This window comes from Salvelinus namaycush, unplaced genomic scaffold, assembly GCF_016432855.1.
Source record: "Salvelinus namaycush isolate Seneca unplaced genomic scaffold, SaNama_1.0 Scaffold419, whole genome shotgun sequence".
NCBI classification, from domain to species: Eukaryota; Metazoa; Chordata; class Actinopteri; order Salmoniformes; family Salmonidae; genus Salvelinus; species Salvelinus namaycush.
In genome coordinates this window covers 82,464-97,445 of record NW_024061108.1, presented here as the reverse complement: position 1 = coordinate 97,445, position 14,982 = coordinate 82,464, and positions in this window count along the sequence as shown.

The window sequence follows — 14,982 nt, the reverse complement described above, 5'->3', positions numbered from 1 at the left end:
AATAGATATCATTTTTGCTACGTGATACGTGATACCCTCAGTCAATTCGAGCCCTGGTTTCATACAAACACACCAAGCCCTTCCCAGACACGGAGGTATTTAATCAGAACCAAACACACCAAGCCCTTCCCAGACACGGAGGTATTAAATCAGAACCAAACACACCAAGCCCTTCCCAGACACGGAGGTATTTAATCAGAACCAAACACACCAAGCCCTTCCCAGACACGGAGGTATTTAATCAGAACCAAACACACCAAGCCCTTCCCAGACACGGAGGTATTTAATCAGAACCAAACACACCAAGCCCTTCCCAGACACGGAGGTATTTAATCAGAACCAAACACACCAAGCCCTTCCCAGACACGGAGGTATTTAATCAGAACCAAACACACCAAGCCCTTCCCAGACACGGAGGTATTTAATCAGAACCGAACACACCAAGCCCTTCCCAGACACGGAGGTATTTAATCAGAACCGAACACACCAAGCCCTTCCCAGACACGGAGGTATTTAATCAGAACCAAACACACCAAGCCCTTCCCAGACACGGAGGTATTTAATCAGAACCAAACACACCAAGCCCTTCCCAGACACGGAGGTATTTAATCAGAACCAAACACACCAAGCCCTTCCCAGACACGGAGGTATTTAATCAGAACCAAACACACCAAGCCCTTCCCAGACACGGAGGTATTTAATCAGAACCAAACACACCAAGCCCTTCCCAGACACGGAGGTATTTAATCAGAACCAAACACACCAAGCCCTTCCCAGACACGGAGGTATTTAATCAGAACCAAACACACCAAGCCCTTCCCAGACACGGAGGTATTTAATCAGAACCGAATACACCAAGCCCTTCTCAGACACGGAGGTATTTAATCAGAACCAAACACACCAAGCCCTTCTCAGACACGGAGGTATTTAATCAGAACCAAACACACCAAGCCCTTCCCAGACACGGAGGTATTTAATCAGAACCAAACACACCAAGCCCTTCCCAGACACGGAGGTATTTAATCAGAACCGAATACACCAAGCCCTTCTCAGACACGGAGGTATTTAATCAGAACCAAACACACCAAGCCCTTCCCAGACACGGAGGTATTTAATCAGAACCAAACACACCAAGCCCTTCCCAGACACGGAGGTATTTAATCAGAACCAAACACACCAAGCCCTTCACAGACACGGAGGTATTTAATCAGAACCAAACACACCAAGCCCTTCCCAGACACGGAGGTATTTAATCAGAACCAAACACACCAAGCCCTTCCCAGACACGGAGGTATTTAATCAGAACCAAACACACCAAGCCCTTCCCAGACACGGAGGTATTTAATAAGAACCAAACACACCAAGCCCTTCCCAGACACGGAGGTATTTAATCAGAACCAAACACACCAAGCCCTTCCCAGACACGGAGGTATTTAATCAGAACCAAACACACCAAGCCCTTCCCAGACACGGAGGTATTTAATCAGAACCAAACACACCAAGCCCTTCCCAGACACGGAGGTATTTAATCAGAACCAAACACACCAAGCCCTTCCCAGACACGGAGGTATTTAATCAGAACCAAACACACCAAGCCCTTCTCAGACACGGAGGTATTTAATCAGAACCAAACACACCAAGCCCTTCTCAGACACGGAGGTATTTAATCAGAACCAAACACACCAAGCCCTTCACAGACACGGAGGTATTTAATCAGAACCAAACACACCAAGCCCTTCCCAGACACGGAGGTATTTAATCAGAACCAAACACACCAAGCCCTTCCCAGACACGGAGGTATTTAATCAGAACCAAACACACCAAGCCCTTCCCAGACACGGAGGTATTTAATCAGAACCAAACACACCAAGCCCTTCTCAGACACGGAGGTATTTAATCAGAACCAAACACACCAAGCCCTTCCCAGACACGGAGGTATTTAATCAGAACCAAACACACCAAGCCCTTCCCAGACACGGAGGTATTTAATCAGAACCAAACACACCAAGCCCTTCCCAGACACGGAGGTATTTAATCAGAACCAAACACACCAAGCCCTTCCCAGACACGGAGGTATTTAATCAGAACCAAACACACCAAGCCCTTCCCAGACACGGAGGTATTTAATCAGAACCAAACACACCAAGCCCTTCCCAGACACGGAGGTATTTAATCAGAACCAAACACACCAAGCCCTTCCCAGACACGGAGGTATTTAATCAGAACCAAACACACCAAGCCCTTCCCAGACACGGAGGTATTTAATCAGAACCAAACACACCAAGCCCTTCCCAGACACGGAGGTATTTAATCAGAACCAAACACACCAAGCCCTTCCCAGACACGGAGGTATTTAATAAGAACCAAACACACCAAGCCCTTCCCAGACACGGAGGTATTTAATCAGAACCAAACACACCAAGCCCTTCACAGACACGGAGGTATTTAATCAGAACCAAACACACCAAGCCCTTCCCAGACACGGAGGTATTTAATCAGAACCAAACACACCAAGCCCTTCCCAGACACGGAGGTATTTAATCAGAACCAAACACACCAAGCCCTTCCCAGACACGGAGGTATTTAATCAGAACCAAACACACCAAGCCCTTCTCAGACACGGAGGTATTTAATCAGAACCAAACACACCAAGCCCTTCTCAGACACGGAGGTATTTAATCAGAACCAAACACACCAAGCCCTTCACAGACACGGAGGTATTTAATCAGAACCAAACACACCAAGCCCTTCCCAGACACGGAGGTATTTAATCAGAACCAAACACACCAAGCCCTTCCCAGACACGGAGGTATTTAATCAGAACCAAACACACCAAGCCCTTCCCAGACACGGAGGTATTTAATCAGAACCAAACACACCAAGCCCTTCTCAGACACGGAGGTATTTAATCAGAACCAAACACACCAAGCCCTTCCCAGACACGGAGGTATTTAATCAGAACCAAACACACCAAGCCCTTCCCAGACACGGAGGTATTTAATCAGAACCAAACACACCAAGCCCTTCCCAGACACGGAGGTATTTAATCAGAACCAAACACACCAAGCCCTTCCCAGACACGGAGGTATTTAATCAGAACCAAACACACCAAGCCCTTCCCAGACACGGAGGTATTTAATCAGAACCAAACACACCAAGCCCTTCCCAGACACGGAGGTATTTAATCAGAACCAAACACACCAAGCCCTTCCCAGACACGGAGGTATTTAATCAGAACCAAACACACCAAGCCCTTCCCAGACACGGAGGTATTTAATCAGAACCAAACACACCAAGCCCTTCTCAGACACGGAGGTATTTAATCAGAACCAAACACACCAAGCCCTTCCCAGACACGGAGGTATTTAATCAGAACCAAACACACCAAGCCCTTCCCAGACACGGAGGTATTTAATCAGAACCAAACACACCAAGCCCTTCCCAGACACGGAGGTATTTAATCAGAACCAAACACACCAAGCCCTTCCCAGACACGGAGGTATTTAATCAGAACCAAACACACCAAGCCCTTCCCAGACACGGAGGTATTTAATCAGAACCAAACACACCAAGCCCTTCCCAGACACGGAGGTATTTAATCAGAACCAAACACACCAAGCCCTTCCCAGACACGGAGGTATTTAATCAGAACCAAACACACCAAGCCCTTCCCAGACACGGAGGTATTTAATCAGAACCAAACACACCAAGCCCTTCCCAGACACGGAGGTATTTAATCAGAACCAAACACACCAAGCCCTTCCCAGACACGGAGGTATTTAATCAGAACCAAACACACCAAGCCCTTCCCAGACACGGAGGTATTTAATCAGAACCAAACACACCAAGCCCTTCCCAGACACGGAGGTATTTAATCAGAACCAAACACACCAAGCCCTTCCCAGACACGGAGGTATTTAATCAGAACCAAACACACCAAGCCCTTCCCAGACACGGAGGTATTTAATCAGAACCAAACACACCAAGCCCTTCCCAGACACGGAGGTATTTAATCAGAACCAAACACACCAAGCCCTTCCCAGACACGGAGGTATTTAATCAGAACCAAACACACCAAGCCCTTCCCAGACACGGAGGTATTTAATCAGAACCAAACACACCAAGCCCTTCCCAGACACGGAGGTATTTAATCAGAACCAAACACACCAAGCCCTTCCCAGACACGGAGGTATTTAATCAGAACCAAACACACCAAGCCCTTCCCAGACACGGAGGTATTTAATCAGAACCAAACACACCAAGCCCTTCCCAGACACGGAGGTATTTAATCAGAACCGAACACACCAAGCCCTTCCCAGACACGGAGGTATTTAATCAGAACCAAACACACCAAGCCCTTCCCAGACACGGAGGTATTTAATCAGTACATGCGACAGTATTGTAGTATTTGTCTATACCGACATCTATGGAGGATAATTGTGTCCGTCAAACAGGAAGTCTTACCACTTATTTACTGGAGGATGAAGAAATAAGCTCCAATGATCTGTGTAATTGTGTGTTTCTGACCGTTAACATGTTGGGTGGACGCGTGTACATATAGGAGGTTCCTGACCAGGCAGAAGGGAGTTTCACTTTAACCGCTGCATCGGAGAGTTACAATGTTGCTGTCACTATGTAACCTACTACCTACAGTAGGAAAACGAGTTTCTAATTAATAATATCACACCTGTTATCACACATGGTACGACCCCATAATTGTTACAATTACAATAAAAATAACACTTTTATATTACATATTTAACATATATTTTAATATTCCTGTAGAACTGTAAAACACAGTAAGATCATTTGAGCTTTGGAAACAAGCGCTTTCATAAATGCATGGTGGGCCTCGTTATAAATGGGTGGGCCTCGTTATAAATGGGTGGGTCTCGTTATAAATGGGTGGGCCTCGTTATAAATGGGTGGGCCTCGTTATAAATGGGTGGGCCTCGTTATAAATGGGTGGTGGGCCTCGTTATAAATGGGTGGTGGGCCTCGTTATAAATGGGTGGGCCTCGTTATAAATGGGTGGGCCTCGTTATAAATGGGTGGGCCTCGTTCCGCTGGAGCAGTGTAAAATAAGCTTTCTGTCAATGACCCGGCCTTAACGACTTTCGTTTATTTCCATATTGAATGTGATTGTCCAACATCATCATGTATTTATTGTGTAGTGGCCTCTTTCCTCTGCTGTGGTGCTGCATTGCAGTCAGCGATGTTTTCTCTCTGTAGCTGTCCAGGGTCCTGAAATCAAATCATGTGAGTTTGCTTGGACACCAGCCTGATCTCCAGCTCCTTCCACCTCTGGAAACTATCTGGGTGGTCATGTGACTTCTCATGAGAGGCTGAGGAGGTGACACTGATTCTTCCAGTCCCTGGTTCCATCCCTGAACAGCGCAGGTTTGCACACGTGTGAAAAAAGTTTGCAACAAAAACAGAAGTCTGCATCGTTTTGCTTGGAAAAGACAAGCCTTGGTATCTCCACTCTCTCCCCGTTCGCCATCCTCCTATTGTAGTTGGCCACCAAAAACGTTCGTTGCCCCTCATCTCTTGGTAAATTCCCCTCCTTATCCTGATGTGGCCCATCCTGCGCTAACATATCCCGTAAAGATCCATTCATATATTCTGGCCACTCACCGGGATCTTCTATGTTTTTGTCTGAGAGTCGGATTTAGCAGCAGCACCACCACTGTCACCGTGGACGGGGAGCGACGAATCTGAGTCTGGGTCCAAGATAGTAGGGTCTTCCCCGGCATTGTTTGGAGGTGTAGCTAGGTCTGGTGCGACCACCTGTTCTTGTCCAGACAGAGAGCTGTCATCATCGGTGGAAGTGCATGGCTCGGACTCCTCCGGTTTGTCCTCTTCGCTGCTAGAATCAGCTAACGGGGGCTCGTCGTTCTCGGCGAATGAATGTCCTGTCCTCGTAGGCTTGTAATTCTCCACACCGGCTGATGGACATTGCTGCACACTGATACATTTCACCAGAGAATTTCTTTGGTTTAGAGATTGTACCTCTTTTCTCGTTGTTTAAAAAATAAATTTGCTTACTGATATTTTTTGACTGTCAGACATGGTAGCAAATTATTTGAAATGTCTATAGATTGCTTTTATCTAAAATGATATCCACTAGTTGTAGCTAGCTAACGTTAACAGGTTAGGTTAGGCTACTGCCTTAATCACTAACGTTAACAGGTTAGTAACTAACGTTAACAGGTTAGTTAGGCTACTGCCTTGATCACGAATCGTCTTTCTCACAAACACACTTAAAAAAAAATACAATCATTTATTTGGCAGATTTATTTATTCATGTTTAACAATTGGATAATCCCATATAAAGACACACCTCACCATAGCTACCAAGGATAGTGTGAGTGAACTTCGGGAGAAGGGGGAATGGGGTGGGGGAGGGAACTGTAGCAGCACTATGAGCTGGTGGCTGGGGCGCCGCGGGCGGTGTAGTGACCGAACAGGGGCGCCACGGGCGGTGTAGTGACCGAACAGGGGCGACGGAGGGCGGCAGACAATTGTCAAAATATCGTCTCAAATTCAGGTGCTGCCATAGGCGACGGTCTAATGGGAGGGCTGGCCCTGATCACGTCTGTAAACCCACAATGGGGACATCAAGTAAGTTTTCATAAATCATTGGGTTCCGTTCAAGAAGAAACGTCAGAGTAGTCTGAAGTGGAGGCATTAATTCATGTTGACATTTACAACATAACATGCATGGACATTTCATCATTAAGACCTTTAGGGAATCATTTCTGGAGGGTGAAAATCCCCAAACATTCTCATTAGCTCAGTGTTATATCACCTCCCCTGTCTGATATCTTGACTTTCTCTCTGTCACACAACCTAAAGGTATTAATGTCATGTTGTAGGTCATTACAATGTACTGCGACTGGATAATCCCTGTCGTTACTCCTGATTCAACTGTTATGTTCACTAATTCTCTGAGATAACGAGAGGTTTTACCTACATAACACAACCCACATGGACATTTAATCATGTAGATAACATGGGTGGTGTTTACCTATATAACACAACCCACATGGACATTTAATCATGTAGATAACATGGGTGGTGTTTACCTACATAACACAACCCACATGGACATTTAATCATGTAGATAACATGGGTGGTGTTTACCTATATAACACAACCCACATGGACATTTAATCATGTAGATAACATGGGTGGTGTTTACCTACATAACACAGCCCACATGGACATTTAATCATGTAGATAACATGGGTGGTGTTTACCTACATAACACAACCCACATGGACATTTAATCATGTAGATAACATGGGTGGTGTTTACCTACATAACACAGCCCACATGGACATTTAATCATGTATATAACATGGGTGGTGTTCACCTCCATAACACAACCCACATGGACATTTAATCATGTAGATAACATGGGTGGCGTTTACCTACATAACACAGCCCACATGGACATTTAATCATGTAGATAACATGGGTGGCGTTTACCTACATAACACAGCCCACATGGACATTTAATCATGTAGATAACATGGGTGGTGTTTACCTACATAACACAACCCACATGGACATTTAATCATGTAGATAACATGGGTGGTGTTTACCTACATAACACAGCCCACATGGACATTTAATCATGTCGATAACATGGGTGGTGTTTACCTACATAACACAACCCACATGGACATTTAATCATGTAGATAACATGGGTGGTGTTTACCTACATAACACAACCCACATGGACATTTAATCATGTAGATAACATGGGTGGTGTTTACCTACATAACAGAACCCCCATGGACATTTAATCATGTAGATAACATGGGTGGTGTTTACCTACATAACACAACCCACATGGACATTTAATCATGTAGATAACATGGGTGGTGTTTACCTACATAACACAGCTCACATGGACATTTAATCATGTAGATAACATGGGTGGTGTTTACGTACATATCACAGCCCACATGGACATTTAATCATGTAGATAACATGGGTGGTGTTTACCTACATAACACAGCCCACATGGACATTTAATCATGTAGATAACATGGGTGGTGTTTACCTACATAACACAGCCCACATGGACATTTAATCATGTAGATAACATGGGTGGTGTTTACCTTCATAACACAACCCACATGGACATTTAATCATGTAGATAACATGGGTGGTGTTTACCTACATAACACAGCCCACATGGACATTTAATCATGTCGATAACATGGGTGGTGTTTACCTACATAACACAACCCACATGGACATTTAATCATGTAGATAACATGGGTGGTGTTTACCTACATAACACAACCCACATGGACATTTAATCATGTAGATAACATGGTTGGTGTTTACCTACATAACACAACCCACATGGACATTTAATCATGTAGATAACATGGGTGGTGTTTACCTACATAACACAACCCACATGGACATTTAATCATGTAGATAACATGGGTGGTGTTTACCTACATAACACAACCCACATGGACATTTAATCATGTAGATAACATGGGTGGTGTTTACCTACATAACACAGCCCACGTGGACATTTAATCATGTAGATAACATGGGTGGTGTTTACCTACATAACACAGCCCACGTGGACATTTAATCATGTAGATAACATGGGTGGTGTTTACCTACATAACACAACCCACGTGGACATTTAATCATGTAGATAACATGGGTGGTGTTTACCTACATAACACAACCCACGTGGACATATAATCATGTAGATAACATGGGTGGTGTTTACCTACATAACACAACCCACGTGGACATATAATCATGTAGATAACATGGGTGGTGTTTACCTACATAACACAGCCCACATGGACATTTAATCATGTAGATAACATGGGTGGTGTTTACCTACATAACACAGCCCACATGGACATTTAATCATGTAGATAACATGGGTGGTGTTTACCTACATAACACAACCCACATGGACATTTAATCATGTAGATAACATGGGTGGTGTTTACCTACATAACACAACCCACATGGACATTTAATCATGTAGATAACATGGGTGGTATTTACCTACATAACACAACCCACATGGACATTTAATCATGTAGATAACATGGGTGGTGTTTACCTACATAACACAACCCACATGGACATTTAATCATGTAGATAACATGGGTGGTGTTTACCTACATAACACAACCCACATGGACATTTAATCATGTAGATAACATGGGTGGTGTTTACCTACATAACACAGCCCACATGGACATTTAATCATGTAGATAACATGGGTGGTGTTTACCTACATAACACAACCCACATGGACATTTAATCATGTAGATAACATGGGTGGTGTTTACCTACATAACACAGCCCACATGGACATTTAATCATGTAGATAACATGGGTGGTGTTTACCTACATAACACAACCCACATGGACATTTAATCATGTAGATAACATGGGTGGTGTTTACCTACATAACAGAACCCCCATGGACATTTAATCATGTAGATAACATGGGTGGTGTTTACCTACATAACAGAACCCCCATGGACATTTAATCATGTAGATAACATGGGTGGTGTTTACCTACATAACACAACCCACATGGACATTTAATCATGTAGATAACATGGGTGGTGTTTACCTACATAACACAGCTCACATGGACATTTAATCATGTAGATAACATGGGTGGTGTTTACCTACATAACACAGCCCACATGGACATTTAATCATGTAGATAACATGGGTGGTGTTTACCTACATAACACAGCCCATATGGACATTTAATCATGTAGATAACATGGGTGGTGTTTACCTATATAACACAGCCCACATGGACATTTAATCATGTAGATAACATGGGTGGTGTTTACCTTCATAACACAACCCACATGGACATTTAATCATGTAGATAACATGGGTGGTGTTTACCTACATAACACAGCCCACATGGACATTTAATCATGTCGATAACATGGGTGGTGTTTACCTACATAACACAACCCACATGGACATTTAATCATGTAGATAACATGGGTGGTGTTTACCTACATAACACAACCCACATGGACATTTAATCATGTAGATAACATGGTTGGTGTTTACCTACATAACACAACCCACATGGACATTTAATCATGTAGATAACATGGGTGGTGTTTACCTACATAACACAACCCACATGGACATTTAATCATGTAGATAACATGGGTGGTGTTTACCTACATAACACAGCCCACATGGACATTTAATCATGTAGATAACATGGGTGGTGTTTACCTACATAACACAACCCACATGGACATTTAATCATGTAGATAACATGGGTGGTGTTTACCTACATAACACAGCTCACATGGACATTTAATCATGTAGATAACATGGGTGGTGTTTACCTACATAACACAGCCCACATGGACATTTAATCATGTAGATAACATGGGTGGTGTTTACCTACATAACACAGCCCACATGGACATTTAATCATGTAGATAACATGGGTGGTGTTTACCTATATAACACAACCCACATGGACATTTAATCATGTAGATAACATGGGTGGTGTTTACCTACATAACACAGCCCACATGGACATTTAATCATGTCGATAACATGGGTGGTGTTTACCTACATAACACAACCCACATGGACATTTAATCATGTAGATAACATGGGTGGTGTTTACCTACATAACACAACCCACATGGACATTTAATCATGTAGATAACATGGGTGGTGTTTACCTACATAACACAACCCACATGGACATTTAATCATGTAGATAACATGGGTGGTGTTTACCTACATAACACAACCCACATGGACATTTAATCATGTAGATAACATGGGTGGTGTTTACCTACATAACACAGCCCACATGGACATTTAATCATGTAGATAACATGGGTGGTGTTTACCTACATAACACAACCCACATGGACATTTAATCATGTAGATAACATGGGTGGTGTTTACCTACATAACAGAACCCCCATGGACATTTAATCATGTAGATAACATGGGTGGTGTTTACCTACATAACACAACCCACATGGACATTTAATCATGTAGATAACATGGGTGGTGTTTACCTACATAACACAACCCACATGGACATTTAATCATGTAGATAACATGGGTGGTGTTTACCTACATAACACAGCCCACATGGACATTTAATCATGTAGATAACATGGGTGGTGTTTACCTACATAACACAACCCACATGGACATTTAATCATGTAGATAACATGGGTGGTGTTTACCTACATAACACAGCCCACATGGACATTTAATCATGTAGATAACATGGGTGGTGTTTACCTACATAACACAACCCACATGGACATTTAATCATGTAGATAACATGGGTGGTGTTTACCTACATAACAGAACCCCCATGGACATTTAATCATGTAGATAACATGGGTGGTGTTTACCTTCATAACACAACCCACATGGACATTTAATCATGTAGATAACATGGGTGGTGTTTACCTACATAACACAGCCCACATGGGCATTTAATCATGTCGATAACATGGGTGGTGTTTACCTACATAACACAACCCACATGGACATTTAATCATGTAGATAACATGGGTGGTGTTTACCTACATAACACAACCCACATGGACATTTAATCATGTAGATAACATGGTTGGTGTTTACCTACATAACACAACCCACATGGACATTTAATCATGTAGATAACATGGGTGGTGTTTACCTACATAACACAACCCACATGGACATTTAATCATGTAGATAACATGGGTGGTGTTTACCTACATAACACAGCCCACATGGACATTTAATCATGTAGATAACATGGGTGGTGTTTACCTACATAACACAACCCACATGGACATTTAATCATGTAGATAACATGGGTGGTGTTTACCTACATAACACAGCTAACATGGACATTTAATCATGTAGATAACATGGGTGGTGTTTACCTACATAACACAGCCCACGTGGACATTTAATCATGTAGATAACATGGGTGGTGTTTACCTACATAACACAACCCACGTGGACATTTAATCATGTAGATAACATGGGTGGTGTTTACCTACATAACACAACCCACGTGGACATATAATCATGTAGATAACATGGGTGGTGTTTACCTACATAACACAACCCACGTGGACATATAATCATGTAGATAACATGGGTGGTGTTTACCTACATAACACAGCCCACATGGACATTTAATCATGTAGATAACATGGGTGGTGTTTACCTACATAACACAGCCCACATGGACATTTAATCATGTAGATAACATGGGTGGTGTTTACCTACATAACACAACCCACATGGACATTTAATCATGTAGATAACATGGGTGGTATTTACCTACATAACACAACCCACATGGACATTTAATCATGTAGATAACATGGGTGGTGTTTACCTACATAACACAACCCACATGGACATTTAATCATGTAGATAACATGGGTGGTGTTTACCTACATAACACAGCCCACATGGACATTTAATCATGTAGATAACATGGGTGGTGTTTACCTACATAACACAACCCACATGGACATTTAATCATGTAGATAACATGGGTGGTGTTTACCTACATAACACAACCCACATGGACATTTAATCATGTAGATAACATGGGTGGTGTTTACCTACATAACACAGCCCACATGGACATTTAATCATGTAGATAACATGGGTGGTGTTTACCTACATAACACAACCCACATGGACATTTAATCATGTAGATAACATGGGTGGTGTTTACCTACATAACAGAACCCCCATGGACATTTAATCATGTAGATAACATGGGTGGTGTTTACCTACATAACACAACCCACATGGACATTTAATCATGTAGATAACATGGGTGGTGTTTACCTACATAACACAGCTCACATGGACATTTAATCATGTAGATAACATGGGTGGTGTTTACCTACATAACACAGCCCACATGGACATTTAATCATGTAGATAACATGGGTGGTGTTTACCTACATAACACAGCCCATATGGACATTTAATCATGTAGATAACATGGGTGGTGTTTACCTATATAACACAGCCCACATGGACATTTAATCATGTAGATAACATGGGTGGTGTTTACCTTCATAACACAACCCACATGGACATTTAATCATGTAGATAACATGGGTGGTGTTTACCTACATAACACAGCCCACATGGACATTTAATCATGTCGATAACATGGGTGGTGTTTACCTACATAACACAACCCACATGGACATTTAATCATGTAGATAACATGGGTGGTGTTTACCTACATAACACAACCCACATGGACATTTAATCATGTAGATAACATGGTTGGTGTTTACCTACATAACACAACCCACATGGACATTTAATCATGTAGATAACATGGGTGGTGTTTACCTACATAACACAACCCACATGGACATTTAATCATGTAGATAACATGGGTGGTGTTTACCTACATAACACAGCCCACATGGACATTTAATCATGTAGATAACATGGGTGGTGTTTACCTACATAACACAACCCACATGGACATTTAATCATGTAGATAACATGGGTGGTGTTTACCTACATAACACAGCCCACATGGACATTTAATCATGTAGATAACATGGGTGGTGTTTACCTACATAACACAACCCACATGGACATTTAATCATGTAGATAACATGGGTGGTGTTTACCTACATAAAACAGCTAACGTGGACATTTAATCATGTAGATAACATGGGTGGTGTTTACCTACATAACACAGCCCACATGGACATTTAATCATGTAGATAACATGGGTGGTGTTTACCTACATAACACAACCCACATGGACATTTAATCAAGTAGATAACATGGGTGGTGTTTACCTACATAACACAACCCACATGGACATTTAATCATGTAGATAACATGGGTGGTGTTTACCTACATAACACAACCCACATGGACATTTAATCATGTAGATAACATGGGTGGTGTTTACCTACATAACACAACCCACATGGACATTTAATCATGTAGATAACATGGGTGGTGTTTACCTACATAACACAGCCCACATGGACATTTAATCATGTAGATAACATGGGTGGTGTTTACCTACATAACACAACCCACATGGACATTTAATCATGTAGATAACATGGGTGGTGTTTACCTACATAACAGAACCCCCATGGACATTTAATCATGTAGATAACATGGGTGGTGTTTACCTTCATAACACAACCCACATGGACATTTAATCATGTAGATAACATGGGTGGTGTTTACCTACATAACACAGCCCACATGGGCATTTAATCATGTCGATAACATGGGTGGTGTTTACCTACATAACACAACCCACATGGACATTTAATCATGTAGATAACATGGGTGGTGTTTACCTACATAACACAACCCACATGGACATTTAATCATGTAGATAACATGGTTGGTGTTTACCTACATAACACAACCCACATGGACATTTAATCATGTAGATAACATGGGTGGTGTTTACCTACATAACACAACCCACATGGACATTTAATCATGTAGATAACATGGGTGGTGTTTACCTACATAACACAGCCCACATGGACATTTAATCATGTAGATAACATGGGTGGTGTTTACCTACATAACACAACCCACATGGACATTTAATCATGTAGATAACATGGGTGGTGTTTACCTACATAACACAGCTAACATGGACATTTAATCATGTAGATAACATGGGTGGTGTTTACCTACATAACACAGCCCACGTGGACATTTAATCATGTAGATAACATGGGTGGTGTTTACCTACATAACACAACCCACGTGGACATTTAATCATGTAGATAACATGGGTGGTGTTTACCTACATAACACAACCCACGTGGACATATAATCATGTAGATAACATGGGTGGTGTTTACCTACATAACACAACCCACGTGGACATATAATCATGTAGATAACATGGGTGGTGTTTACCTACAT